Source organism: Pleurodeles waltl, unplaced genomic scaffold (assembly GCF_031143425.1).
Source record: "Pleurodeles waltl isolate 20211129_DDA unplaced genomic scaffold, aPleWal1.hap1.20221129 scaffold_107, whole genome shotgun sequence".
NCBI lineage: Eukaryota > Metazoa > Chordata > Amphibia > Caudata > Salamandridae > Pleurodeles > Pleurodeles waltl.
In genome coordinates this window covers 908468-934996 of record NW_027149815.1, presented here as the reverse complement: position 1 = coordinate 934996, position 26529 = coordinate 908468, and the positions used below count along the sequence as shown (strand labels likewise).

Genomic DNA, 26529 nt, shown 5'->3' with positions numbered 1-26529 from the left:
CGATTGCATCTAGCTGTTGTGTGTGGGGAATTATTCATTCTAGAGTCAACCTTATTCCATAAAAAACGGTGCTAGAAAATCCAGCTGTAAATCATATGGAATTCCACACCTGACGCTTCCCATTCCAGTGTCATATGTGGTGAATGTACATTCAATAGAATTCCAGGTTTCCATGCGTGGAGCAAGGTCTCCCTCTACAGGATGTGGGGATGTAGCTCAGTGGTAGAGCGCATGCTTAGCATGTATGAGGCCCCGGGTTCAATCCCCGGCATCTCCAGCTTTTCGCCATGCTAATCTTGCCTTTTGACAGATAGCTAGGCTGGCATCATGAGTAAGGAAGTGAGATGTCATGCAGCTGGTGCCAGAACCCCACTTTCTTCGCCTTGCAAAACCTTTTGAAATGGGGCTATCTCATTTCCCGTGTTTATAGAAAAAAATAATCTTGCTTCCATAAGAAACCAAAGTGGTGATTTATCTTGGCATTCTTAGTATAGAAAACGGGCACAGCTGTCTTGGTCATTTATTTGAATTCTTCCTCTAAACCAGAGACTCTTACCAGAAGGTTTAAGAAAAACAGAATGTTTTCTTCATCCTAATCCCTTCTGAATGGTCCATTAATCTACTGGTTTTGCTTTTCCAGTTCCTTTCACAGAAGCATTAAAAATGCATGTTCTTCATGCTCCGTACGGAGTAATGACTCTCCTAACTTTCTGTCCTTTCCTTCATGTTCCCATGCTGTCATCCTTTTGCCAGAAATGCTTCCAAAGGGCTGTGGATTCCTCGGCCCCATGCCCTTTCAGGAAAACTCCTTTCTGTAGGATTTCTAATTCTAGGTCCCCTGCTTTCCTTCACGCCAGCACAGCACATTCAGGTAGGTAAGCAGTCCCCCTTTATGGTGATAAGATGTAGCTGAGAATGCACTCTAGGAAGTGGCAATTTGTAGAGCAAGCTGCAGGTCATATTCATGATTTTCAAGATTAGACTGCAGTACTCCCAGCCCACTCCCGCCGCAACCATTATTGAAAGAAAGATGAATGCAGCATGGAAAGCTGTACTGCCTAATCCTCCGATAGCTCAGTTGGGAGAGCGGAGGACTGTAGTGGAGAAACAGAAATCCTTAGGTCGCTGGTTCAAATCCGGCTCGGAGGAGTTTCCCCTTTTTTGTTTTCCATAGCTGCTTTCTCTCTTGTTAAAACATTATGTGCCCCTCTGATTGAGAAACATTTCCCTAGCTCCAAATAAATGCTAGGACAGAAGGGTAGACTTCTTCTGCTTTCCAATGAAATTGACCACATAGTCATTTCTGAGGGATGTTGGAAGAGAAATAAACAAGGACCTGCAGATCAGAATTCATTCCAAAGCCTTGACTAAATATATGAAGGCACTTGGAAGACTTCCAGTTTCATTGTACCAAGGTAGATGTTTCGGCAGCCGAACCAGCTAAAACTCACCTACAATGAGTGGCCATGGATATGAAAGAGGGAATCTACAAAGACACCAACTCCTTAAAACTGAGCAAGATGCAATGTGGAGGAATAGTTTACAGATTTGGAGAAAATCTGAGATGTTTCTCTTGACAAAAGAAACACTGCAATGCCCTCTCTGAGGATGGAACTCAGGACCTTCAGATTATGAGACTGACGCGCTGCCTACTGCGCTAAGAAGGCTGCTTGAAACCGCTAACAAATGCGTCTACACACCATGAAGAGGGAAGGTAGCAAAAATGCTGTTCTCATGTTGGAATATCAATACACTGCGGTTGCCTCGCTGGATTAAAATCGTCTGCAGTTATAATGGTCAGAAGACTGCTCTTTCCCAGTGCTTAAACCCACACCCCATACATTTAGCCATGCAAAAGAAATCAGGGCATACCATTCACCTCTCTAAGAAAGATCGTGCCATTTTTTCCTCCACATAACTGAGAATGAAATGGACTAAAACCCAGAATTAACATGCCGCCCCTAGCCGTAGATGCATCTAGATCTCAACACTGTACATGCTAATGTAACATAGCTGTGTGTCCTGCAAAAAGAGCAGGGGTACCTTAAGTCATCTCACAAGATGTGGAAACAGCACTCAACCATATCCTTCTTTGATGTATCCTGAACCAGTTGCCTTGAATACTCTGGCTTTTTTCGATTGCATCTAGCTGTTGTGTGTGGGGAATTATTCATTCTAGAGTCAACCTTATTCCATAAAAAACGGTGCTAGAAAATCCAGCTGTAAATCATATGGAATTCCACACCTGACGCTTCCCATTCCAGTGTCATATGTGGTGAATGTACATTCAATAGAATTCCAGGTTTCCATGCGTGGAGCAAGGTCTCCCTCTACAGGATGTGGGGATGTAGCTCAGTGGTAGAGCGCATGCTTAGCATGTATGAGGCCCCGGGTTCAATCCCCGGCATCTCCAGCTTTTCGCCATGCTAATCTTGCCTTTTGACAGATAGCTAGGCTGGCATCATGAGTAAGGAAGTGAGATGTCATGCAGCTGGTGCCAGAACCCCACTTTCTTCGCCTTGCAAAACCTTTTGAAATGGGGCTATCTCATTTCCCGTGTTTATAGAAAAAAATAATCTTGCTTCCATAAGAAACCAAAGTGGTGATTTATCTTGGCATTCTTAGTATAGAAAACGGGCACAGCTGTCTTGGTCATTTATTTGAATTCTTCCTCTAAACCAGAGACTCTTACCAGAAGGTTTAAGAAAAACAGAATGTTTTCTTCATCCTAATCCCTTCTGAATGGTCCATTAATCTACTGGTTTTGCTTTTCCAGTTCCTTTCACAGAAGCATTAAAAATGCATGTTCTTCATGCTCCGTACGGAGTAATGACTCTCCTAACTTTCTGTCCTTTCCTTCATGTTCCCATGCTGTCATCCTTTTGCCAGAAATGCTTCCAAAGGGCTGTGGATTCCTCGGCCCCATGCCCTTTCAGGAAAACTCCTTTCTGTAGGATTTCTAATTCTAGGTCCCCTGCTTTCCTTCACGCCAGCACAGCACATTCAGGTAGGTAAGCAGTCCCCCTTTATGGTGATAAGATGTAGCTGAGAATGCACTCTAGGAAGTGGCAATTTGTAGAGCAAGCTGCAGGTCATATTCATGATTTTCAAGATTAGACTGCAGTACTCCCAGCCCACTCCCGCCGCAACCATTATTGAAAGAAAGATGAATGCAGCATGGAAAGCTGTACTGCCTAATCCTCCGATAGCTCAGTTGGGAGAGCGGAGGACTGTAGTGGAGAAACAGAAATCCTTAGGTCGCTGGTTCAAATCCGGCTCGGAGGAGTTTCCCCTTTTTTGTTTTCCATAGCTGCTTTCTCTCTTGTTAAAACATTATGTGCCCCTCTGATTGAGAAACATTTCCCTAGCTCCAAATAAATGCTAGGACAGAAGGGTAGACTTCTTCTGCTTTCCAATGAAATTGACCACATAGTCATTTCTGAGGGATGTTGGAAGAGAAATAAACAAGGACCTGCAGATCAGAATTCATTCCAAAGCCTTGACTAAATATATGAAGGCACTTGGAAGACTTCCAGTTTCATTGTACCAAGGTAGATGTTTCGGCAGCCGAACCAGCTAAAACTCACCTACAATGAGTGGCCATGGATATGAAAGAGGGAATCTACAAAGACACCAACTCCTTAAAACTGAGCAAGATGCAATGTGGAGGAATAGTTTACAGATTTGGAGAAAATCTGAGATGTTTCTCTTGACAAAAGAAACACTGCAATGCCCTCTCTGAGGATCGAACTCAGGACCTTCAGATTATGAGACTGACGCGCTGCCTACTGCGCTAAGAAGGCTGCTTGAAACCGCTAACAAATGCGTCTACACACCATGAAGAGGGAAGGTAGCAAAAATGCTGTTCTCATGTTGGAATATCAATACACTTCGGTTGCCTCGCTGGATTAAAATCGTCTGCAGTTATAATGGTCAGAAGACTGCTCTTTCCCAGTGCTTAAACCCACACCCCATACATTTAGCCATGCAAAAGAAATCAGGGCATACCATTCACCTCTCTAAGAAAGATCGTGCCATTTTTTCCTCCACATAACTGAGAATGAAATGGACTAAAACCCAGAATTAACATGCCGCCCCTAGCCGTAGATGCATCTAGATCTCAACACTGTACATGCTAATGTAACATAGCTGTGTGTCCTGCAAAAAGAGCAGGGGTACCTTAAGTCATCTCACAAGATGTGGAAACAGCACTCAACCATATCCTTCTTTGATGTATCCTGAACCAGTTGCCTTGAATACTCTGGCTTTTTTCGATTGCATCTAGCTGTTGTGTGTGGGGAATTATTCATTCTAGAGTCAACCTTATTCCATAAAAAACGGTGCTAGAAAATCCAGCTGTAAATCATATGGAATTCCACACCTGACGCTTCCCATTCCAGTGTCATATGTGGTGAATGTACATTCAATAGAATTCCAGGTTTCCATGCGTGGAGCAAGGTCTCCCTCTACAGGATGTGGGGATGTAGCTCAGTGGTAGAGCGCATGCTTAGCATGTATGAGGCCCCGGGTTCAATCCCCGGCATCTCCAGCTTTTCGCCATGCTAATCTTGCCTTTTGACAGATAGCTAGGCTGGCATCATGAGTAAGGAAGTGAGATGTCATGCAGCTGGTGCCAGAACCCCACTTTCTTCGCCTTGCAAAACCTTTTGAAATGGGGCTATCTCATTTCCCGTGTTTATAGAAAAAAATAATCTTGCTTCCATAAGAAACCAAAGTGGTGATTTATCTTGGCATTCTTAGTATAGAAAACGGGCACAGCTGTCTTGGTCATTTATTTGAATTCTTCCTCTAAACCAGAGACTCTTACCAGAAGGTTTAAGAAAAACAGAATGTTTTCTTCATCCTAATCCCTTCTGAATGGTCCATTAATCTACTGGTTTTGCTTTTCCAGTTCCTTTCACAGAAGCATTAAAAATGCATGTTCTTCATGCTCCGTACGGAGTAATGACTCTCCTAACTTTCTGTCCTTTCCTTCATGTTCCCATGCTGTCATCCTTTTGCCAGAAATGCTTCCAAAGGGCTGTGGATTCCTCGGCCCCATGCCCTTTCAGGAAAACTCCTTTCTGTAGGATTTCTAATTCTAGGTCCCCTGCTTTCCTTCACGCCAGCACAGCACATTCAGGTAGGTAAGCAGTCCCCCTTTATGGTGATAAGATGTAGCTGAGAATGCACTCTAGGAAGTGGCAATTTGTAGAGCAAGCTGCAGGTCATATTCATGATTTTCAAGATTAGACTGCAGTACTCCCAGCCCACTCCCGCCGCAACCATTATTGAAAGAAAGATGAATGCAGCATGGAAAGCTGTACTGCCTAATCCTCCGATAGCTCAGTTGGGAGAGCGGAGGACTGTAGTGGAGAAACAGAAATCCTTAGGTCGCTGGTTCAAATCCGGCTCGGAGGAGTTTCCCCTTTTTTGTTTTCCATAGCTGCTTTCTCTCTTGTTAAAACATTATGTGCCCCTCTGATTGAGAAACATTTCCCTAGCTCCAAATAAATGCTAGGACAGAAGGGTAGACTTCTTCTGCTTTCCAATGAAATTGACCACATAGTCATTTCTGAGGGATGTTGGAAGAGAAATAAACAAGGACCTGCAGATCAGAATTCATTCCAAAGCCTTGACTAAATATATGAAGGCACTTGGAAGACTTCCAGTTTCATTGTACCAAGGTAGATGTTTCGGCAGCCGAACCAGCTAAAACTCACCTACAATGAGTGGCCATGGATATGAAAGAGGGAATCTACAAAGACACCAACTCCTTAAAACTGAGCAAGATGCAATGTGGAGGAATAGTTTACAGATTTGGAGAAAATCTGAGATGTTTCTCTTGACAAAAGAAACACTGCAATGCCCTCTCTGAGGATCGAACTCAGGACCTTCAGATTATGAGACTGACGCGCTGCCTACTGCGCTAAGAAGGCTGCTTGAAACCGCTAACAAATGCGTCTACACACCATGAAGAGGGAAGGTAGCAAAAATGCTGTTCTCATGTTGGAATATCAATACACTTCGGTTGCCTCGCTGGATTAAAATCGTCTGCAGTTATAATGGTCAGAAGACTGCTCTTTCCCAGTGCTTAAACCCACACCCCATACATTTAGCCATGCAAAAGAAATCAGGGCATACCATTCACCTCTCTAAGAAAGATCGTGCCATTTTTTCCTCCACATAACTGAGAATGAAATGGACTAAAACCCAGAATTAACATGCCGCCCCTAGCCGTAGATGCATCTAGATCTCAACACTGTACATGCTAATGTAACATAGCTGTGTGTCCTGCAAAAAGAGCAGGGGTACCTTAAGTCATCTCACAAGATGTGGAAACAGCACTCAACCATATCCTTCTTTGATGTATCCTGAACCAGTTGCCTTGAATACTCTGGCTTTTTTCGATTGCATCTAGCTGTTGTGTGTGGGGAATTATTCATTCTAGAGTCAACCTTATTCCATAAAAAACGGTGCTAGAAAATCCAGCTGTAAATCATATGGAATTCCACACCTGACGCTTCCCATTCCAGTGTCATATGTGGTGAATGTACATTCAATAGAATTCCTGGTTTCCATGCGTGGAGCAAGGTCTCCCTCTACAGGATGTGGGGATGTAGCTCAGTGGTAGAGCGCATGCTTAGCATGTATGAGGCCCCGGGTTCAATCCCCGGCATCTCCAGCTTTTCGCCATGCTAATCTTGCCTTTTGACAGATAGCTAGGCTGGCATCATGAGTAAGGAAGTGAGATGTCATGCAGCTGGTGCCAGAACCCCACTTTCTTCGCCTTGCAAAACCTTTTGAAATGGGGCTATCTCATTTCCCGTGTTTATAGAAAAAAATAATCTTGCTTCCATAAGAAACCAAAGTGGTGATTTATCTTGGCATTCTTAGTATAGAAAACGGGCACAGCTGTCTTGGTCATTTATTTGAATTCTTCCTCTAAACCAGAGACTCTTACCAGAAGGTTTAAGAAAAACAGAATGTTTTCTTCATCCTAATCCCTTCTGAATGGTCCATTAATCTACTGGTTTTGCTTTTCCAGTTCCTTTCACAGAAGCATTAAAAATGCATGTTCTTCATGCTCCGTACGGAGTAATGACTCTCCTAACTTTCTGTCCTTTCCTTCATGTTCCCATGCTGTCATCCTTTTGCCAGAAATGCTTCCAAAGGGCTGTGGATTCCTCGGCCCCATGCCCTTTCAGGAAAACTCCTTTCTGTAGGATTTCTAATTCTAGGTCCCCTGCTTTCCTTCACGCCAGCACAGCACATTCAGGTAGGTAAGCAGTCCCCCTTTATGGTGATAAGATGTAGCTGAGAATGCACTCTAGGAAGTGGCAATTTGTAGAGCAAGCTGCAGGTCATATTCATGATTTTCAAGATTAGACTGCAGTACTCCCACCCCACTCCCGCCGCAACCATTATTGAAAGAAAGATGAATGCAGCATGGAAAGCTGTACTGCCTAATCCTCCGATAGCTCAGTTGGGAGAGCGGAGGACTGTAGTGGAGAAACAGAAATCCTTAGGTCGCTGGTTCAAATCCGGCTCGGAGGAGTTTCCCCTTTTTTGTTTTCCATAGCTGCTTTCTCTCTTGTTAAAACATTATGTGCCCCTCTGATTGAGAAACATTTCCCTAGCTCCAAATAAATGCTAGGAGAGAAGGGTAGACTTCTTCTGCTTTCCAATGAAATTGACCACATAGTCATTTCTGAGGGATGTTGGAAGAGAAATAAACAAGGACCTGCAGATCAGAATTCATTCCAAAGCCTTGACTAAATATATGAAGGCACTTGGAAGACTTCCAGTTTCATTGTACCAAGGTAGATGTTTCGGCAGCCGAACCAGCTAAAACTCACCTACAATGAGTGGCCATGGATATGAAAGAGGGAATCTACAAAGACACCAACTCCTTAAAACTGAGCAAGATGCAATGTGGAGGAATAGTTTACAGATTTGGAGAAAATCTGAGATGTTTCTCTTGACAAAAGAAACACTGCAATGCCCTCTCTGAGGATCGAACTCAGGACCTTCAGATTATGAGACTGACGCGCTGCCTACTGCGCTAAGAAGGCTGCTTGAAACCGCTAACAAATGCGTCTACACACCATGAAGAGGGAAGGTAGCAAAAATGCTGTTCTCATGTTGGAATATCAATACACTTCGGTTGCCTCGCTGGATTAAAATCGTCTGCAGTTATAATGGTCAGAAGACTGCTCTTTCCCAGTGCTTAAACCCACACCCCATACATTTAGCCATGCAAAAGAAATCAGGGCATACCATTCACCTCTCTAAGAAAGATCGTGCCATTTTTTCCTCCACATAACTGAGAATGAAATGGACTAAAACCCAGAATTAACATGCCGCCCCTAGCCGTAGATGCATCTAGATCTCAACACTGTACATGCTAATGTAACATAGCTGTGTGTCCTGCAAAAAGAGCAGGGGTACCTTAAGTCATCTCACAAGATGTGGAAACAGCACTCAACCATATCCTTCTTTGATGTATCCTGAACCAGTTGCCTTGAATACTCTGGCTTTTTTCGATTGCATCTAGCTGTTGTGTGTGGGGAATTATTCATTCTAGAGTCAACCTTATTCCATAAAAAACGGTGCTAGAAAATCCAGCTGTAAATCATATGGAATTCCACACCTGACGCTTCCCATTCCAGTGTCATATGTGGTGAATGTACATTCAATAGAATTCCAGGTTTCCATGCGTGGAGCAAGGTCTCCCTCTACAGGATGTGGGGATGTAGCTCAGTGGTAGAGCGCATGCTTAGCATGTATGAGGCCCCGGGTTCAATCCCCGGCATCTCCAGCTTTTCGCCATGCTAATCTTGCCTTTTGACAGATAGCTAGGCTGGCATCATGAGTAAGGAAGTGAGATGTCATGCAGCTGGTGCCAGAACCCCACTTTCTTCGCCTTGCAAAACCTTTTGAAATGGGGCTATCTCATTTCCCGTGTTTATAGAAAAAAATAATCTTGCTTCCATAAGAAACCAAAGTGGTGATTTATCTTGGCATTCTTAGTATAGAAAACGGGCACAGCTGTCTTGGTCATTTATTTGAATTCTTCCTCTAAACCAGAGACTCTTACCAGAAGGTTTAAGAAAAACAGAATGTTTTCTTCATCCTAATCCCTTCTGAATGGTCCATTAATCTACTGGTTTTGCTTTTCCAGTTCCTTTCACAGAAGCATTAAAAATGCATGTTCTTCATGCTCCGTACGGAGTAATGACTCTCCTAACTTTCTGTCCTTTCCTTCATGTTCCCATGCTGTCATCCTTTTGCCAGAAATGCTTCCAAAGGGCTGTGGATTCCTCGGCCCCATGCCCTTTCAGGAAAACTCCTTTCTGTAGGATTTCTAATTCTAGGTCCCCTGCTTTCCTTCACGCCAGCACAGCACATTCAGGTAGGTAAGCAGTCCCCCTTTATGGTGATAAGATGTAGCTGAGAATGCACTCTAGGAAGTGGCAATTTGTAGAGCAAGCTGCAGGTCATATTCATGATTTTCAAGATTAGACTGCAGTACTCCCAGCCCACTCCCGCCGCAACCATTATTGAAAGAAAGATGAATGCAGCATGGAAAGCTGTACTGCCTAATCCTCCGATAGCTCAGTTGGGAGAGCGGAGGACTGTAGTGGAGAAACAGAAATCCTTAGGTCGCTGGTTCAAATCCGGCTCGGAGGAGTTTCCCCTTTTTTGTTTTCCATAGCTGCTTTCTCTCTTGTTAAAACATTATGTGCCCCTCTGATTGAGAAACATTTCCCTAGCTCCAAATAAATGCTAGGACAGAAGGGTAGACTTCTTCTGCTTTCCAATGAAATTGACCACATAGTCATTTCTGAGGGATGTTGGAAGAGAAATAAACAAGGACCTGCAGATCAGAATTCATTCCAAAGCCTTGACTAAATATATGAAGGCACTTGGAAGACTTCCAGTTTCATTGTACCAAGGTAGATGTTTCGGCAGCCGAACCAGCTAAAACTCACCTACAATGAGTGGCCATGGATATGAAAGAGGGAATCTACAAAGACACCAACTCCTTAAAACTGAGCAAGATGCAATGTGGAGGAATAGTTTACAGATTTGGAGAAAATCTGAGATGTTTCTCTTGACAAAAGAAACACTGCAATGCCCTCTCTGAGGATCGAACTCAGGACCTTCAGATTATGAGACTGACGCGCTGCCTACTGCGCTAAGAAGGCTGCTTGAAACCGCTAACAAATGCGTCTACACACCATGAAGAGGGAAGGTAGCAAAAATGCTGTTCTCATGTTGGAATATCAATACACTTCGGTTGCCTCGCTGGATTAAAATCGTCTGCAGTTATAATGGTCAGAAGACTGCTCTTTCCCAGTGCTTAAACCCACACCCCATACATTTAGCCATGCAAAAGAAATCAGGGCATACCATTCACCTCTCTAAGAAAGATCGTGCCATTTTTTCCTCCACATAACTGAGAATGAAATGGACTAAAACCCAGAATTAACATGCCGCCCCTAGCCGTAGATGCATCTAGATCTCAACACTGTACATGCTAATGTAACATAGCTGTGTGTCCTGCAAAAAGAGCAGGGGTACCTTAAGTCATCTCACAAGATGTGGAAACAGCACTCAACCATATCCTTCTTTGATGTATCCTGAACCAGTTGCCTTGAATACTCTGGCTTTTTTCGATTGCATCTAGCTGTTGTGTGTGGGGAATTATTCATTCTAGAGTCAACCTTATTCCATAAAAAACGGTGCTAGAAAATCCAGCTGTAAATCATATGGAATTCCACACCTGACGCTTCCCATTCCAGTGTCATATGTGGTGAATGTACATTCAATAGAATTCCAGGTTTCCATGCGTGGAGCAAGGTCTCCCTCTACAGGATGTGGGGATGTAGCTCAGTGGTAGAGCGCATGCTTAGCATGTATGAGGCCCCGGGTTCAATCCCCGGCATCTCCAGCTTTTCGCCATGCTAATCTTGCCTTTTGACAGATAGCTAGGCTGGCATCATGAGTAAGGAAGTGAGATGTCATGCAGCTGGTGCCAGAACCCCACTTTCTTCGCCTTGCAAAACCTTTTGAAATGGGGCTATCTCATTTCCCGTGTTTATAGAAAAAAATAATCTTGCTTCCATAAGAAACCAAAGTGGTGATTTATCTTGGCATTCTTAGTATAGAAAACGGGCACAGCTGTCTTGGTCATTTATTTGAATTCTTCCTCTAAACCAGAGACTCTTACCAGAAGGTTTAAGAAAAACAGAATGTTTTCTTCATCCTAATCCCTTCTGAATGGTCCATTAATCTACTGGTTTTGCTTTTCCAGTTCCTTTCACAGAAGCATTAAAAATGCATGTTCTTCATGCTCCGTACGGAGTAATGACTCTCCTAACTTTCTGTCCTTTCCTTCATGTTCCCATGCTGTCATCCTTTTGCCAGAAATGCTTCCAAAGGGCTGTGGATTCCTCGGCCCCATGCCCTTTCAGGAAAACTCCTTTCTGTAGGATTTCTAATTCTAGGTCCCCTGCTTTCCTTCACGCCAGCACAGCACATTCAGGTAGGTAAGCAGTCCCCCTTTATGGTGATAAGATGTAGCTGAGAATGCACTCTAGGAAGTGGCAATTTGTAGAGCAAGCTGCAGGTCATATTCATGATTTTCAAGATTAGACTGCAGTACTCCCAGCCCACTCCCGCCGCAACCATTATTGAAAGAAAGATGAATGCAGCATGGAAAGCTGTACTGCCTAATCCTCCGATAGCTCAGTTGGGAGAGCGGAGGACTGTAGTGGAGAAACAGAAATCCTTAGGTCGCTGGTTCAAATCCGGCTCGGAGGAGTTTCCCCTTTTTTGTTTTCCATAGCTGCTTTCTCTCTTGTTAAAACATTATGTGCCCCTCTGATTGAGAAACATTTCCCTAGCTCCAAATAAATGCTAGGACAGAAGGGTAGACTTCTTCTGCTTTCCAATGAAATTGACCACATAGTCATTTCTGAGGGATGTTGGAAGAGAAATAAACAAGGACCTGCAGATCAGAATTCATTCCAAAGCCTTGACTAAATATATGAAGGCACTTGGAAGACTTCCAGTTTCATTGTACCAAGGTAGATGTTTCGGCAGCCGAACCAGCTAAAACTCACCTACAATGAGTGGCCATGGATATGAAAGAGGGAATCTACAAAGACACCAACTCCTTAAAACTGAGCAAGATGCAATGTGGAGGAATAGTTTACAGATTTGGAGAAAATCTGAGATGTTTCTCTTGACAAAAGAAACACTGCAATGCCCTCTCTGAGGATCGAACTCAGGACCTTCAGATTATGAGACTGACGCGCTGCCTACTGCGCTAAGAAGGCTGCTTGAAACCGCTAACAAATGCGTCTACACACCATGAAGAGGGAAGGTAGCAAAAATGCTGTTCTCATGTTGGAATATCAATACACTTCGGTTGCCTCGCTGGATTAAAATCGTCTGCAGTTATAATGGTCAGAAGACTGCTCTTTCCCAGTGCTTAAACCCACACCCCATACATTTAGCCATGCAAAAGAAATCAGGGCATACCATTCACCTCTCTAAGAAAGATCGTGCCATTTTTTCCTCCACATAACTGAGAATGAAATGGACTAAAACCCAGAATTAACATGCCGCCCCTAGCCGTAGATGCATCTAGATCTCAACACTGTACATGCTAATGTAACATAGCTGTGTGTCCTGCAAAAAGAGCAGGGGTACCTTAAGTCATCTCACAAGATGTGGAAACAGCACTCAACCATATCCTTCTTTGATGTATCCTGAACCAGTTGCCTTGAATACTCTGGCTTTTTTCGATTGCATCTAGCTGTTGTGTGTGGGGAATTATTCATTCTAGAGTCAACCTTATTCCATAAAAAACGGTGCTAGAAAATCCAGCTGTAAATCATATGGAATTCCACACCTGACGCTTCCCATTCCAGTGTCATATGTGGTGAATGTACATTCAATAGAATTCCAGGTTTCCATGCGTGGAGCAAGGTCTCCCTCTACAGGATGTGGGGATGTAGCTCAGTGGTAGAGCGCATGCTTAGCATGTATGAGGCCCCGGGTTCAATCCCCGGCATCTCCAGCTTTTCGCCATGCTAATCTTGCCTTTTGACAGATAGCTAGGCTGGCATCATGAGTAAGGAAGTGAGATGTCATGCAGCTGGTGCCAGAACCCCACTTTCTTCGCCTTGCAAAACCTTTTGAAATGGGGCTATCTCATTTCCCGTGTTTATAGAAAAAAATAATCTTGCTTCCATAAGAAACCAAAGTGGTGATTTATCTTGGCATTCTTAGTATAGAAAACGGGCACAGCTGTCTTGGTCATTTATTTGAATTCTTCCTCTAAACCAGAGACTCTTACCAGAAGGTTTAAGAAAAACAGAATGTTTTCTTCATCCTAATCCCTTCTGAATGGTCCATTAATCTACTGGTTTTGCTTTTCCAGTTCCTTTCACAGAAGCATTAAAAATGCATGTTCTTCATGCTCCGTACGGAGTAATGACTCTCCTAACTTTCTGTCCTTTCCTTCATGTTCCCATGCTGTCATCCTTTTGCCAGAAATGCTTCCAAAGGGCTGTGGATTCCTCGGCCCCATGCCCTTTCAGGAAAACTCCTTTCTGTAGGATTTCTAATTCTAGGTCCCCTGCTTTCCTTCACGCCAGCACAGCACATTCAGGTAGGTAAGCAGTCCCCCTTTATGGTGATAAGATGTAGCTGAGAATGCACTCTAGGAAGTGGCAATTTGTAGAGCAAGCTGCAGGTCATATTCATGATTTTCAAGATTAGACTGCAGTACTCCCAGCCCACTCCCGCCGCAACCATTATTGAAAGAAAGATGAATGCAGCATGGAAAGCTGTACTGCCTAATCCTCCGATAGCTCAGTTGGGAGAGCGGAGGACTGTAGTGGAGAAACAGAAATCCTTAGGTCGCTGGTTCAAATCCGGCTCGGAGGAGTTTCCCCTTTTTTGTTTTCCATAGCTGCTTTCTCTCTTGTTAAAACATTATGTGCCCCTCTGATTGAGAAACATTTCCCTAGCTCCAAATAAATGCTAGGACAGAAGGGTAGACTTCTTCTGCTTTCCAATGAAATTGACCACATAGTCATTTCTGAGGGATGTTGGAAGAGAAATAAACAAGGACCTGCAGATCAGAATTCATTCCAAAGCCTTGACTAAATATATGAAGGCACTTGGAAGACTTCCAGTTTCATTGTACCAAGGTAGATGTTTCGGCAGCCGAACCAGCTAAAACTCACCTACAATGAGTGGCCATGGATATGAAAGAGGGAATCTACAAAGACACCAACTCCTTAAAACTGAGCAAGATGCAATGTGGAGGAATAGTTTACAGATTTGGAGAAAATCTGAGATGTTTCTCTTGACAAAAGAAACACTGCAATGCCCTCTCTGAGGATCGAACTCAGGACCTTCAGATTATGAGACTGACGCGCTGCCTACTGCGCTAAGAAGGCTGCTTGAAACCGCTAACAAATGCGTCTACACACCATGAAGAGGGAAGGTAGCAAAAATGCTGTTCTCATGTTGGAATATCAATACACTTCGGTTGCCTCGCTGGATTAAAATCGTCTGCAGTTATAATGGTCAGAAGACTGCTCTTTCCCAGTGCTTAAACCCACACCCCATACATTTAGCCATGCAAAAGAAATCAGGGCATACCATTCACCTCTCTAAGAAAGATCGTGCCATTTTTTCCTCCACATAACTGAGAATGAAATGGACTAAAACCCAGAATTAACATGCCGCCCCTAGCCGTAGATGCATCTAGATCTCAACACTGTACATGCTAATGTAACATAGCTGTGTGTCCTGCAAAAAGAGCAGGGGTACCTTAAGTCATCTCACAAGATGTGGAAACAGCACTCAACCATATCCTTCTTTGATGTATCCTGAACCAGTTGCCTTGAATACTCTGGCTTTTTTCGATTGCATCTAGCTGTTGTGTGTGGGGAATTATTCATTCTAGAGTCAACCTTATTCCATAAAAAACGGTGCTAGAAAATCCAGCTGTAAATCATATGGAATTCCACACCTGACGCTTCCCATTCCAGTGTCATATGTGGTGAATGTACATTCAATAGAATTCCAGGTTTCCATGCGTGGAGCAAGGTCTCCCTCTACAGGATGTGGGGATGTAGCTCAGTGGTAGAGCGCATGCTTAGCATGTATGAGGCCCCGGGTTCAATCCCCGGCATCTCCAGCTTTTCGCCATGCTAATCTTGCCTTTTGACAGATAGCTAGGCTGGCATCATGAGTAAGGAAGTGAGATGTCATGCAGCTGGTGCCAGAACCCCACTTTCTTCGCCTTGCAAAACCTTTTGAAATGGGGCTATCTCATTTCCCGTGTTTATAGAAAAAAATAATCTTGCTTCCATAAGAAACCAAAGTGGTGATTTATCTTGGCATTCTTAGTATAGAAAACGGGCACAGCTGTCTTGGTCATTTATTTGAATTCTTCCTCTAAACCAGAGACTCTTACCAGAAGGTTTAAGAAAAACAGAATGTTTTCTTCATCCTAATCCCTTCTGAATGGTCCATTAATCTACTGGTTTTGCTTTTCCAGTTCCTTTCACAGAAGCATTAAAAATGCATGTTCTTCATGCTCCGTACGGAGTAATGACTCTCCTAACTTTCTGTCCTTTCCTTCATGTTCCCATGCTGTCATCCTTTTGCCAGAAATGCTTCCAAAGGGCTGTGGATTCCTCGGCCCCATGCCCTTTCAGGAAAACTCCTTTCTGTAGGATTTCTAATTCTAGGTCCCCTGCTTTCCTTCACGCCAGCACAGCACATTCAGGTAGGTAAGCAGTCCCCCTTTATGGTGATAAGATGTAGCTGAGAATGCACTCTAGGAAGTGGCAATTTGTAGAGCAAGCTGCAGGTCATATTCATGATTTTCAAGATTAGACTGCAGTACTCCCAGCCCACTCCCGCCGCAACCATTATTGAAAGAAAGATGAATGCAGCATGGAAAGCTGTACTGCCTAATCCTCCGATAGCTCAGTTGGGAGAGCGGAGGACTGTAGTGGAGAAACAGAAATCCTTAGGTCGCTGGTTCAAATCCGGCTCGGAGGAGTTTCCCCTTTTTTGTTTTCCATAGCTGCTTTCTCTCTTGTTAAAACATTATGTGCCCCTCTGATTGAGAAACATTTCCCTAGCTCCAAATAAATGCTAGGACAGAAGGGTAGACTTCTTCTGCTTTCCAATGAAATTGACCACATAGTCATTTCTGAGGGATGTTGGAAGAGAAATAAACAAGGACCTGCAGATCAGAATTCATTCCAAAGCCTTGACTAAATATATGAAGGCACTTGGAAGACTTCCAGTTTCATTGTACCAAGGTAGATGTTTCGGCAGCCGAACCAGCTAAAACTCACCTACAATGAGTGGCCATGGATATGAAAGAGGGAATCTACAAAGACACCAACTCCTTAAAACTGAGCAAGATGCAATGTGGAGGAATAGTTTACAGATTTGGAGAAAATCTGAGATGTTTCTCTTGACAAAAGAAACACTGCAATGCCCTCTCTGAGGATCGAACTCAGGACCTTCAGATTATGAGACTGACGCGCTGCCTACTGCGCTAAGAAGGCTGCTTGAAACCGCTAACAAATGCGTCTACACACCATGAAGAGGGAAGGTAGCAAAAATGCTGTTCTCATGTTGGAATATCAATACACTTCGGTTGCCTCGCTGGATTAAAATCGTCTGCAGTTATAATGGTCAGAAGACTGCTCTTTCCCAGTGCTTAAACCCACACCCCATACATTTAGCCATGCAAAAGAAATCAGGGCATACCATTCACCTCTCTAAGAAAGATCGTGCCATTTTTTCCTCCACATAACTGAGAATGAAATGGACTAAAACCCAGAATTAACATGCCGCCCCTAGCCGTAGATGCATCTAGATCTCAACACTGTACATGCTAATGTAACATAGCTGTGTGTCCTGCAAAAAGAGCAGGGGTACCTTAAGTCATCTCACAAGATGTGGAAACAGCACTCAACCATATCCTTCTTTGATGTATCCTGAACCAGTTGCCTTGAATACTCTGGCTTTTTTCGATTGCATCTAGCTGTTGTGTGTGGGGAATTATTCATTCTAGAGTCAACCTTATTCCATAAAAAACGGTGCTAGAAAATCCAGCTGTAAATCATATGGAATTCCACACCTGACGCTTCCCATTCCAGTGTCATATGTGGTGAATGTACATTCAATAGAATTCCAGGTTTCCATGCGTGGAGCAAGGTCTCCCTCTACAGGATGTGGGGATGTAGCTCAGTGGTAGAGCGCATGCTTAGCATGTATGAGGCCCCGGGTTCAATCCCCGGCATCTCCAGCTTTTCGCCATGCTAATCTTGCCTTTTGACAGATAGCTAGGCTGGCATCATGAGTAAGGAAGTGAGATGTCATGCAGCTGGTGCCAGAACCCCACTTTCTTCGCCTTGCAAAACCTTTTGAAATGGGGCTATCTCATTTCCCGTGTTTATAGAAAAAAATAATCTTGCTTCCATAAGAAACCAAAGTGGTGATTTATCTTGGCATTCTTAGTATAGAAAACGGGCACAGCTGTCTTGGTCATTTATTTGAATTCTTCCTCTAAACCAGAGACTCTTACCAGAAGGTTTAAGAAAAACAGAATGTTTTCTTCATCCTAATCCCTTCTGAATGGTCCATTAATCTACTGGTTTTGCTTTTCCAGTTCCTTTCACAGAAGCATTAAAAATGCATGTTCTTCATGCTCCGTACGGAGTAATGACTCTCCTAACTTTCTGTCCTTTCCTTCATGTTCCCATGCTGTCATCCTTTTGCCAGAAATGCTTCCAAAGGGCTGTGGATTCCTCGGCCCCATGCCCTTTCAGGAAAACTCCTTTCTGTAGGATTTCTAATTCTAGGTCCCCTGCTTTCCTTCACGCCAGCACAGCACATTCAGGTAGGTAAGCAGTCCCCCTTTATGGTGATAAGATGTAGCTGAGAATGCACTCTAGGAAGTGGCAATTTGTAGAGCAAGCTGCAGGTCATATTCATGATTTTCAAGATTAGACTGCAGTACTCCCAGCCCACTCCCGCCGCAACCATTATTGAAAGAAAGATGAATGCAGCATGGAAAGCTGTACTGCCTAATCCTCCGATAGCTCAGTTGGGAGAGCGGAGGACTGTAGTGGAGAAACAGAAATCCTTAGGTCGCTGGTTCAAATCCGGCTCGGAGGAGTTTCCCCTTTTTTGTTTTCCATAGCTGCTTTCTCTCTTGTTAAAACATTATGTGCCCCTCTGATTGAGAAACATTTCCCTAGCTCCAAATAAATGCTAGGACAGAAGGGTAGACTTCTTCTGCTTTCCAATGAAATTGACCACATAGTCATTTCTGAGGGATGTTGGAAGAGAAATAAACAAGGACCTGCAGATCAGAATTCATTCCAAAGCCTTGACTAAATATATGAAGGCACTTGGAAGACTTCCAGTTTCATTGTACCAAGGTAGATGTTTCGGCAGCCGAACCAGCTAAAACTCACCTACAATGAGTGGCCATGGATATCAAAGAGGGAATCTACAAAGACACCAACTCCTTAAAACTGAGCAAGATGCAATGTGGAGGAATAGTTTACAGATTTGGAGAAAATCTGAGATGTTTCTCTTGACTAAAGAAACACTGCAATGCCCTCTCTGAGGATCGAACTCAGGACCTTCAGATTATGAGACTGACGCGCTGCCTACTGCGCTAAGAAGGCTGCTTGAAACCGCTAACAAATGCGTCTACACACCATGAAGAGGGAAGGTAGCAAAAATGCTGTTCTCATGTTGGAATATCAATACACTTCGGTTGCCTCGCTGGATTAAAATCGTCTGCAGTTATAATGGTCAGAAGACTGCTCTTTCCCAGTGCTTAAACCCACACCCCATACATTTAGCCATGCAAAAGAAATCAGGGCATACCATTCACCTCTCTAAGAAAGATCGTGCCATTTTTTCCTCCACATAACTGAGAATGAAATGGACTAAAACCCAGAATTAACATGCCGCCCCTAGCCGTAGATGCATCTAGATCTCAACACTGTACATGCTAATGTAACATAGCTGTGTGTCCTGCAAAAAGAGCAGGGGTACCTTAAGTCATCTCACAAGATGTGGAAACAGCACTCAACCATATCCTTCTTTGATGTATCCTGAACCAGTTGCCTTGAATACTCTGGCTTTTTTCGATTGCATCTAGCTGTTGTGTGTGGGGAATTATTCATTCTAGAGTCAACCTTATTCCATAAAAAACGGTGCTAGAAAATCCAGCTGTAAATCATATGGAATTCCACACCTGACGCTTCCCATTCCAGTGTCATATGTGGTGAATGTACATTCAATAGAATTCCAGGTTTCCATGCGTGGAGCAAGGTCTCCCTCTACAGGATGTGGGGATGTAGCTCAGTGGTAGAGCGCATGCTTAGCATGTATGAGGCCCCGGGTTCAATCCCCGGCATCTCCAGCTTTTCGCCATGCTAATCTTGCCTTTTGACAGATAGCTAGGCTGGCATCATGAGTAAGGAAGTGAGATGTCATGCAGCTGGTGCCAGAACCCCACTTTCTTCGCCTTGCAAAACCTTTTGAAATGGGGCTATCTCATTTCCCGTGTTTATAGAAAAAAATAATCTTGCTTCCATAAGAAACCAAAGTGGTGATTTATCTTGGCATTCTTAGTATAGAAAACGGGCACAGCTGTCTTGGTCATTTATTTGAATTCTTCCTCTAAACCAGAGACTCTTACCAGAAGGTTTAAGAAAAACAGAATGTTTTCTTCATCCTAATCCCTTCTGAATGGTCCATTAATCTACTGGTTTTGCTTTTCCAGTTCCTTTCACAGAAGCATTAAAAATGCATGTTCTTCATGCTCCGTACGGAGTAATGACTCTCCTAACTTTCTGTCCTTTCCTTCATGTTCCCATGCTGTCATCCTTTTGCCAGAAATGCTTCCAAAGGGCTGTGGATTCCTCGGCCCCATGCCCTTTCAGGAAAACTCCTTTCTGTAGGATTTCTAATTCTAGGTCCCCTGCTTTCCTTCACGCCAGCACAGCACATTCAGGTAGGTAAGCAGTCCCCCTTTATGGTGATAAGATGTAGCTGAGAATGCACTCTAGGAAGTGGCAATTTGTAGAGCAAGCTGCAGGTCATATTCATGATTTTCAAGATTAGACTGCAGTACTCCCACCCCACTCCCGCCGCAACCATTATTGAAAGAAAGATGAATGCAGCATGGAAAGCTGTACTGCCTAATCCTCCGATAGCTCAGTTGGGAGAGCGGAGGACTGTAGTGGAGAAACAGAAATCCTTAGGTCGCTGGTTCAAATCCGGCTCGGAGGAGTTTCCCCTTTTTTGTTTTCCATAGCTGCTTTCTCTCTTGTTAAAACATTATGTGCCCCTCTGATTGAGAAACATTTCCCTAGCTCCAAATAAATGCTAGGACAGAAGGGTAGACTTCTTCTGCTTTCCAATGAAATTGACCACATAGTCATTTCTGAGGGATGTTGGAAGAGAAATAAACAAGGACCTGCAGATCAGAATTCATTCCAAAGCCTTGACTAAATATATGAAGGCACTTGGAAGACTTCCAGTTTCATTGTACCAAGGTAGATGTTTCGGCAGCCGAACCAGCTAAAACTCACCTACAATGAGTGGCCATGGATATGAAAGAGGGAATCTACAAAGACACCAACTCCTTAAAACTGAGCAAGATGCAATGTGGAGGAATAGTTTACAGATTTGGAGAAAATCTGAGATGTTTCTCTTGACAAAAGAAACACTGCAATGCCCTCTCTGAGGATCGAACTCAGGACCTTCAGATTATGAGACTGACGCGCTGCCTACTGCGCTAAGAAGGCTGCTTGAAACCGCTAACAAATGCGTCTACACACCATGAAGAGGGAAGGTAGCAAAAATGCTGTTCTCATGTTGGAATATCAATACACTTCGGTTGCCTCGCTGGATTAAAATCGTCTGCAGTTATAATGGTCAGAAGACTGCTCTTTCCCAGTGCTTAAACCCACACCCCATACATTTAGCCATGCAAAAGAAATCAGGGCATACCATTCACCTCTCTAAGAAAGATCGTGCCATTTTTTCCTCCACATAACTGAGAATGAAATGGACTAAAACCCAGAATTAACATGCCGCCCCTAGCCGTAGATGCATCTAGATCTCAACACTGTACATGCTAATGTAACATAGCTGTGTGTCCTGCAAAAAGAGCAGGGGTACCTTAAGTCATCTCACAAGATGTGGAAACAGCACTCAACCATATCCTTCTTTGATGTATCCTGAACCAGTTGCCTTGAATACTCTGGCTTTTTTCGATTGCATCTAGCTGTTGTGTGTGGGGAATTATTCATTCTAGAGTCAACCTTATTCCATAAAAAACGGTGCTAGAAAATCCAGCTGTAAATCATATGGAATTCCACACCTGACGCTTCCCATTCCAGTGTCATATGTGGTGAATGTACATTCAATAGAATTCCAGGTTTCCATGCGTGGAGCAAGGTCTCCCTCTACAGGATGTGGGGATGTAGCTCAGTGGTAGAGCGCATGCTTAGCATGTATGAGGCCCCGGGTTCAATCCCCGGCATCTCCAGCTTTTCGCCATGCTAATCTTGCCTTTTGACAGATAGCTAGGCTGGCATCATGAGTAAGGAAGTGAGATGTCATGCAGCTGGTGCCAGAACCCCACTTTCTTCGCCTTGCAAAACCTTTTGAAATGGGGCTATCTCATTTCCCGTGTTTATAGAAAAAAATAATCTTGCTTCCATAAGAAACCAAAGTGGTGATTTATCTTGGCATTCTTAGTATAGAAAACGGGCACAGCTGTCTTGGTCATTTATTTGAATTCTTCCTCTAAACCAGAGACTCTTACCAGAAGGTTTAAGAAAAACAGAATGTTTTCTTCATCCTAATCCCTTCTGAATGGTCCATTAATCTACTGGTTTTGCTTTTCCAGTTCCTTTCACAGAAGCATTAAAAATGCATGTTCTTCATGCTCCGTACGGAGTAATGACTCTCCTAACTTTCTGTCCTTTCCTTCATGTTCCCATGCTGTCATCCTTTTGCCAGAAATGCTTCCAAAGGGCTGTGGATTCCTCGGCCCCATGCCCTTTCAGGAAAACTCCTTTCTGTAGGATTTCTAATTCTAGGTCCCCTGCTTTCCTTCACGCCAGCACAGCACATTCAGGTAGGTAAGCAGTCCCCCTTTATGGTGATAAGATGTAGCTGAGAATGCACTCTAGGAAGTGGCAATTTGTAGAGCAAGCTGCAGGTCATATTCATGATTTTCAAGATTAGACTGCAGTACTCCCAGCCCACTCCCGCCGCAACCATTATTGAAAGAAAGATGAATGCAGCATGGAAAGCTGTACTGCCTAATCCTCCGATAGCTCAGTTGGGAGAGCGGAGGACTGTAGTGGAGAAACAGAAATCCTTAGGTCGCTGGTTCAAATCCGGCTCGGAGGAGTTTCCCCTTTTTTGTTTTCCATAGCTGCTTTCTCTCTTGTTAAAACATTATGTGCCCCTCTGATTGAGAAACATTTCCCTAGCTCCAAATAAATGCTAGGACAGAAGGGTAGACTTCTTCTGCTTTCCAATGAAATTGACCACATAGTCATTTCTGAGGGATGTTGGAAGAGAAATAAACAAGGACCTGCAGATCAGAATTCATTCCAAAGCCTTGACTAAATATATGAAGGCACTTGGAAGACTTCCAGTTTCATTGTACCAAGGTAGATGTTTCGGCAGCCGAACCAGCTAAAACTCACCTACAATGAGTGGCCATGGATATCAAAGAGGGAATCTACAAAGACACCAACTCCTTAAAACTGAGCAAGATGCAATGTGGAGGAATAGTTTACAGATTTGGAGAAAATCTGAGATGTTTCTCTTGACTAAAGAAACACTGCAATGCCCTCTCTGAGGATCGAACTCAGGACCTTCAGATTATGAGACTGACGCGCTGCCTACTGCGCTAAGAAGGCTGCTTGAAACCGCTAACAAATGCGTCTACACACCATGAAGAGGGAAGGTAGCAAAAATGCTGTTCTCATGTTGGAATATCAATACACTTCGGTTGCCTCGCTGGATTAAAATCGTCTGCAGTTATAATGGTCAGAAGACTGCTCTTTCCCAGTGCTTAAACCCACACCCCATACATTTAGCCATGCAAAAGAAATCAGGGCATACCATTCACCTCTCTAAGAAAGATCGTGCCATTTTTTCCTCCACATAACTGAGAATGAAATGGACTAAAACCCAGAATTAACATGCCGCCCCTAGCCGTAGATGCATCTAGATCTCAACACTGTACATGCTAATGTAACATAGCTGTGTGTCCTGCAAAAAGAGCAGGGGTACCTTAAGTCATCTCACAAGATGTGGAAACAGCACTCAACCATATCCTTCTTTGATGTATCCTGAACCAGTTGCCTTGAATACTCTGGCTTTTTTCGATTGCATCTAGCTGTTGTGTGTGGGGAATTATTCATTCTAGAGTCAACCTTATTCCATAAAAAACGGTGCTAGAAAATCCAGCTGTAAATCATATGGAATTCCACACCTGACGCTTCCCATTCCAGTGTCATATGTGGTGAATGTACATTCAATAGAATTCCAGGTTTCCATGCGTGGAGCAAGGTCTCCCTCTACAGGATGTGGGGATGTAGCTCAGTGGTAGAGCGCATGCTTAGCATGTATGAGGCCCCGGGTTCAATCCCCGGCATCTCCAGCTTTTCGCCATGCTAATCTTGCCTTTTGACAGATAGCTAGGCTGGCATCATGAGTAAGGAAGTGAGATGTCATGCAGCTGGTGCCAGAACCCCACTTTCTTCGCCTTGCAAAACCTTTTGAAATGGGGCTATCTCATTTCCCGTGTTTATAGAAAAAAATAATCTTGCTTCCATAAGAAACCAAAGTGGTGATTTATCTTGGCATTCTTAGTATAGAAAACGGGCACAGCTGTCTTGGTCATTTATTTGAATTCTTCCTCTAAACCAGAGACTCTTACCAGAAGGTTTAAGAAAAACAGAATGTTTTCTTCATCCTAATCCCTTCTGAATGGTCCATTAATCTACTGGTTTTGCTTTTCCAGTTCCTTTCACAGAAGCATTAAAAATGCATGTTCTTCATGCTCCGTACGGAGTAATGACTCTCCTAACTTTCTGTCCTTTCCTTCATGTTCCCATGCTGTCATCCTTTTGCCAGAAATGCTTCCAAAGGGCTGTGGATTCCTCGGCCCCATGCCCTTTCAGGAAAACTCCTTTCTGTAGGATTTCTAATTCTAGGTCCCCTGCTTTCCTTCACGCCAGCACAGCACATTCAGGTAGGTAAGCAGTCCCCCTTTATGGTGATAAGATGTAGCTGAGAATGCACTCTAGGAAGTGGCAATTTGTAGAGCAAGCTGCAGGTCATATTCATGATTTTCAAGATTAGACTGCAGTACTCCCACCCCACTCCCGCCGCAACCATTATTGAAAGAAAGATGAATGCAGCATGGAAAGCTGTACTGCCTAATCCTCCGATAGCTCAGTTGGGAGAGCGGAGGACTGTAGTGGAGAAACAGAAATCCTTAGGTCGCTGGTTCAAATCCGGCTCGGAGGAGTTTCCCCTTTTTTGTTTTCCATAGCTGCTTTCTCTCTTGTTAAAACATTATGTGCCCCTCTGATTGAGAAACATTTCCCTAGCTCCAAATAAATGCTAGGACAGAAGGGTAGACTTCTTCTGCTTTCCAATGAAATTGACCACATAGTCATTTCTGAGGGATGTTGGAAGAGAAATAAACAAGGACCTGCAGATCAGAATTCATTCCAAAGCCTTGACTAAATATATGAAGGCACTTGGAAGACTTCCAGTTTCATTGTACCAAGGTAGATGTTTCGGCAGCCGAACCAGCTAAAACTCACCTACAATGAGTGGCCATGGATATGAAAGAGGGAATCTACAAAGACACCAACTCCTTAAAACTGAGCAAGATGCAATGTGGAGGAATAGTTTACAGATTTGGAGAAAATCTGAGATGTTTCTCTTGACAAAAGAAACACTGCAATGCCCTCTCTGAGGATCGAACTCAGGACCTTCAGATTATGAGACTGACGCGCTGCCTACTGCGCTAAGAAGGCTGCTTGAAACCGCTAACAAATGCGTCTACACACCATGAAGAGGGAAGGTAGCAAAAATGCTGTTCTCATGTTGGAATATCAATACACTTCGGTTGCCTCGCTGGATTAAAATCGTCTGCAGTTATAATGGTCAGAAGACTGCTCTTTCCCAGTGCTTAAACCCACACCCCATACATTTAGCCATGCAAAAGAAATCAGGGCATACCATTCACCTCTCTAAGAAAGATCGTGCCATTTTTTCCTCCACATAACTGAGAATGAAATGGACTAAAACCCAGAATTAACATGCCGCCCCTAGCCGTAGATGCATCTAGATCTCAACACTGTACATGCTAATGTAACATAGCTGTGTGTCCTGCAAAAAGAGCAGGGGTACCTTAAGTCATCTCACAAGATGTGGAAACAGCACTCAACCATATCCTTCTTTGATGTATCCTGAACCAGTTGCCTTGAATACTCTGGCTTTTTTCGATTGCATCTAGCTGTTGTGTGTGGGGAATTATTCATTCTAGAGTCAACCTTATTCCATAAAAAACGGTGCTAGAAAATCCAGCTGTAAATCATATGGAATTCCACACCTGACGCTTCCCATTCCAGTGTCATATGTGGTGAATGTACATTCAATAGAATTCCAGGTTTCCATGCGTGGAGCAAGGTCTCCCTCTACAGGATGTGGGGATGTAGCTCAGTGGTAGAGCGCATGCTTAGCATGTATGAGGCCCCGGGTTCAATCCCCGGCATCTCCAGCTTTTCGCCATGCTAATCTTGCCTTTTGACAGATAGCTAGGCTGGCATCATGAGTAAGGAAGTGAGATGTCATGCAGCTGGTGCCAGAACCCCACTTTCTTCGCCTTGCAAAACCTTTTGAAATGGGGCTATCTCATTTCCCGTGTTTATAGAAAAAAATAATCTTGCTTCCATAAGAAACCAAAGTGGTGATTTATCTTGGCATTCTTAGTATAGAAAACGGGCACAGCTGTCTTGGTCATTTATTTGAATTCTTCCTCTAAACCAGAGACTCTTACCAGAAGGTTTAAGAAAAACAGAATGTTTTCTTCATCCTAATCCCTTCTGAATGGTCCATTAATCTACTGGTTTTGCTTTTCCAGTTCCTTTCACAGAAGCATTAAAAATGCATGTTCTTCATGCTCCGTACGGAGTAATGACTCTCCTAACTTTCTGTCCTTTCCTTCATGTTCCCATGCTGTCATCCTTTTGCCAGAAATGCTTCCAAAGGGCTGTGGATTCCTCGGCCCCATGCCCTTTCAGGAAAACTCCTTTCTGTAGGATTTCTAATTCTAGGTCCCCTGCTTTCCTTCACGCCAGCACAGCACATTCAGGTAGGTAAGCAGTCCCCCTTTATGGT

General features: G+C 43.6%; 37 non-coding genes across 37 annotated transcripts; 25 read left to right on the top strand and 12 right to left on the bottom strand.

Annotated features, from left to right (window-relative positions):
- Window positions 1-205: 205 nt before the first annotated feature.
- On the top strand, window positions 206-277 carry TRNAA-AGC (transfer RNA alanine (anticodon AGC)). The gene has a single exon. It is a non-coding gene; the product is annotated as a tRNA-Ala (tRNA).
- A 786-nt stretch (window positions 278-1063) lies between these two features.
- On the top strand, window positions 1064-1149 carry TRNAY-GUA (transfer RNA tyrosine (anticodon GUA)). Its single transcript is given in 2 exon segments — window positions 1064-1100; window positions 1114-1149. It is a non-coding gene; the product is annotated as a tRNA-Tyr (tRNA).
- A 445-nt stretch (window positions 1150-1594) lies between these two features.
- TRNAM-CAU (transfer RNA methionine (anticodon CAU)) lies at window positions 1595-1667 on the bottom strand. The gene has a single exon. It is a non-coding gene; the product is annotated as a tRNA-Met (tRNA).
- Window positions 1668-2341: 674 nt separating this feature from the next.
- Window positions 2342-2413, top strand: TRNAA-AGC (transfer RNA alanine (anticodon AGC)). Its single transcript has one exon. It is a non-coding gene; the product is annotated as a tRNA-Ala (tRNA).
- A 786-nt stretch (window positions 2414-3199) lies between these two features.
- Window positions 3200-3285, top strand: TRNAY-GUA (transfer RNA tyrosine (anticodon GUA)). The gene is given in 2 exon segments: window positions 3200-3236; window positions 3250-3285. It is a non-coding gene; the product is annotated as a tRNA-Tyr (tRNA).
- A 445-nt stretch (window positions 3286-3730) lies between these two features.
- On the bottom strand, window positions 3731-3803 carry TRNAM-CAU (transfer RNA methionine (anticodon CAU)). The gene has a single exon. It is a non-coding gene; the product is annotated as a tRNA-Met (tRNA).
- A 674-nt stretch (window positions 3804-4477) lies between these two features.
- On the top strand, window positions 4478-4549 carry TRNAA-AGC (transfer RNA alanine (anticodon AGC)). Its single transcript has one exon. It is a non-coding gene; the product is annotated as a tRNA-Ala (tRNA).
- A 786-nt stretch (window positions 4550-5335) lies between these two features.
- Window positions 5336-5421, top strand: TRNAY-GUA (transfer RNA tyrosine (anticodon GUA)). Its single transcript is given in 2 exon segments — window positions 5336-5372; window positions 5386-5421. It is a non-coding gene; the product is annotated as a tRNA-Tyr (tRNA).
- Window positions 5422-5866: 445 nt separating this feature from the next.
- Window positions 5867-5939, bottom strand: TRNAM-CAU (transfer RNA methionine (anticodon CAU)). The gene has a single exon. It is a non-coding gene; the product is annotated as a tRNA-Met (tRNA).
- Window positions 5940-6613: 674 nt separating this feature from the next.
- On the top strand, window positions 6614-6685 carry TRNAA-AGC (transfer RNA alanine (anticodon AGC)). The gene has a single exon. It is a non-coding gene; the product is annotated as a tRNA-Ala (tRNA).
- Window positions 6686-7471: 786 nt separating this feature from the next.
- On the top strand, window positions 7472-7557 carry TRNAY-GUA (transfer RNA tyrosine (anticodon GUA)). The gene is given in 2 exon segments: window positions 7472-7508; window positions 7522-7557. It is a non-coding gene; the product is annotated as a tRNA-Tyr (tRNA).
- A 445-nt stretch (window positions 7558-8002) lies between these two features.
- On the bottom strand, window positions 8003-8075 carry TRNAM-CAU (transfer RNA methionine (anticodon CAU)). The gene has a single exon. It is a non-coding gene; the product is annotated as a tRNA-Met (tRNA).
- Window positions 8076-8749: 674 nt separating this feature from the next.
- Window positions 8750-8821, top strand: TRNAA-AGC (transfer RNA alanine (anticodon AGC)). The gene has a single exon. It is a non-coding gene; the product is annotated as a tRNA-Ala (tRNA).
- A 786-nt stretch (window positions 8822-9607) lies between these two features.
- On the top strand, window positions 9608-9693 carry TRNAY-GUA (transfer RNA tyrosine (anticodon GUA)). Its single transcript is given in 2 exon segments — window positions 9608-9644; window positions 9658-9693. It is a non-coding gene; the product is annotated as a tRNA-Tyr (tRNA).
- Window positions 9694-10138: 445 nt separating this feature from the next.
- TRNAM-CAU (transfer RNA methionine (anticodon CAU)) lies at window positions 10139-10211 on the bottom strand. The gene has a single exon. It is a non-coding gene; the product is annotated as a tRNA-Met (tRNA).
- Window positions 10212-10885: 674 nt separating this feature from the next.
- Window positions 10886-10957, top strand: TRNAA-AGC (transfer RNA alanine (anticodon AGC)). The gene has a single exon. It is a non-coding gene; the product is annotated as a tRNA-Ala (tRNA).
- Window positions 10958-11743: 786 nt separating this feature from the next.
- Window positions 11744-11829, top strand: TRNAY-GUA (transfer RNA tyrosine (anticodon GUA)). The gene is given in 2 exon segments: window positions 11744-11780; window positions 11794-11829. It is a non-coding gene; the product is annotated as a tRNA-Tyr (tRNA).
- Window positions 11830-12274: 445 nt separating this feature from the next.
- TRNAM-CAU (transfer RNA methionine (anticodon CAU)) lies at window positions 12275-12347 on the bottom strand. Its single transcript has one exon. It is a non-coding gene; the product is annotated as a tRNA-Met (tRNA).
- A 674-nt stretch (window positions 12348-13021) lies between these two features.
- On the top strand, window positions 13022-13093 carry TRNAA-AGC (transfer RNA alanine (anticodon AGC)). The gene has a single exon. It is a non-coding gene; the product is annotated as a tRNA-Ala (tRNA).
- A 786-nt stretch (window positions 13094-13879) lies between these two features.
- TRNAY-GUA (transfer RNA tyrosine (anticodon GUA)) lies at window positions 13880-13965 on the top strand. Its single transcript is given in 2 exon segments — window positions 13880-13916; window positions 13930-13965. It is a non-coding gene; the product is annotated as a tRNA-Tyr (tRNA).
- A 445-nt stretch (window positions 13966-14410) lies between these two features.
- TRNAM-CAU (transfer RNA methionine (anticodon CAU)) lies at window positions 14411-14483 on the bottom strand. The gene has a single exon. It is a non-coding gene; the product is annotated as a tRNA-Met (tRNA).
- Window positions 14484-15157: 674 nt separating this feature from the next.
- Window positions 15158-15229, top strand: TRNAA-AGC (transfer RNA alanine (anticodon AGC)). Its single transcript has one exon. It is a non-coding gene; the product is annotated as a tRNA-Ala (tRNA).
- Window positions 15230-16015: 786 nt separating this feature from the next.
- Window positions 16016-16101, top strand: TRNAY-GUA (transfer RNA tyrosine (anticodon GUA)). The gene is given in 2 exon segments: window positions 16016-16052; window positions 16066-16101. It is a non-coding gene; the product is annotated as a tRNA-Tyr (tRNA).
- Window positions 16102-16546: 445 nt separating this feature from the next.
- On the bottom strand, window positions 16547-16619 carry TRNAM-CAU (transfer RNA methionine (anticodon CAU)). Its single transcript has one exon. It is a non-coding gene; the product is annotated as a tRNA-Met (tRNA).
- Window positions 16620-17293: 674 nt separating this feature from the next.
- On the top strand, window positions 17294-17365 carry TRNAA-AGC (transfer RNA alanine (anticodon AGC)). Its single transcript has one exon. It is a non-coding gene; the product is annotated as a tRNA-Ala (tRNA).
- A 786-nt stretch (window positions 17366-18151) lies between these two features.
- TRNAY-GUA (transfer RNA tyrosine (anticodon GUA)) lies at window positions 18152-18237 on the top strand. The gene is given in 2 exon segments: window positions 18152-18188; window positions 18202-18237. It is a non-coding gene; the product is annotated as a tRNA-Tyr (tRNA).
- A 445-nt stretch (window positions 18238-18682) lies between these two features.
- Window positions 18683-18755, bottom strand: TRNAM-CAU (transfer RNA methionine (anticodon CAU)). Its single transcript has one exon. It is a non-coding gene; the product is annotated as a tRNA-Met (tRNA).
- A 674-nt stretch (window positions 18756-19429) lies between these two features.
- TRNAA-AGC (transfer RNA alanine (anticodon AGC)) lies at window positions 19430-19501 on the top strand. Its single transcript has one exon. It is a non-coding gene; the product is annotated as a tRNA-Ala (tRNA).
- A 786-nt stretch (window positions 19502-20287) lies between these two features.
- On the top strand, window positions 20288-20373 carry TRNAY-GUA (transfer RNA tyrosine (anticodon GUA)). Its single transcript is given in 2 exon segments — window positions 20288-20324; window positions 20338-20373. It is a non-coding gene; the product is annotated as a tRNA-Tyr (tRNA).
- A 445-nt stretch (window positions 20374-20818) lies between these two features.
- Window positions 20819-20891, bottom strand: TRNAM-CAU (transfer RNA methionine (anticodon CAU)). Its single transcript has one exon. It is a non-coding gene; the product is annotated as a tRNA-Met (tRNA).
- A 674-nt stretch (window positions 20892-21565) lies between these two features.
- On the top strand, window positions 21566-21637 carry TRNAA-AGC (transfer RNA alanine (anticodon AGC)). The gene has a single exon. It is a non-coding gene; the product is annotated as a tRNA-Ala (tRNA).
- A 786-nt stretch (window positions 21638-22423) lies between these two features.
- On the top strand, window positions 22424-22509 carry TRNAY-GUA (transfer RNA tyrosine (anticodon GUA)). Its single transcript is given in 2 exon segments — window positions 22424-22460; window positions 22474-22509. It is a non-coding gene; the product is annotated as a tRNA-Tyr (tRNA).
- Window positions 22510-22954: 445 nt separating this feature from the next.
- On the bottom strand, window positions 22955-23027 carry TRNAM-CAU (transfer RNA methionine (anticodon CAU)). Its single transcript has one exon. It is a non-coding gene; the product is annotated as a tRNA-Met (tRNA).
- Window positions 23028-23701: 674 nt separating this feature from the next.
- On the top strand, window positions 23702-23773 carry TRNAA-AGC (transfer RNA alanine (anticodon AGC)). Its single transcript has one exon. It is a non-coding gene; the product is annotated as a tRNA-Ala (tRNA).
- Window positions 23774-24559: 786 nt separating this feature from the next.
- On the top strand, window positions 24560-24645 carry TRNAY-GUA (transfer RNA tyrosine (anticodon GUA)). The gene is given in 2 exon segments: window positions 24560-24596; window positions 24610-24645. It is a non-coding gene; the product is annotated as a tRNA-Tyr (tRNA).
- A 445-nt stretch (window positions 24646-25090) lies between these two features.
- Window positions 25091-25163, bottom strand: TRNAM-CAU (transfer RNA methionine (anticodon CAU)). Its single transcript has one exon. It is a non-coding gene; the product is annotated as a tRNA-Met (tRNA).
- Window positions 25164-25837: 674 nt separating this feature from the next.
- Window positions 25838-25909, top strand: TRNAA-AGC (transfer RNA alanine (anticodon AGC)). The gene has a single exon. It is a non-coding gene; the product is annotated as a tRNA-Ala (tRNA).
- The last annotated feature ends 620 nt before the right edge of the window (window positions 25910-26529 follow it).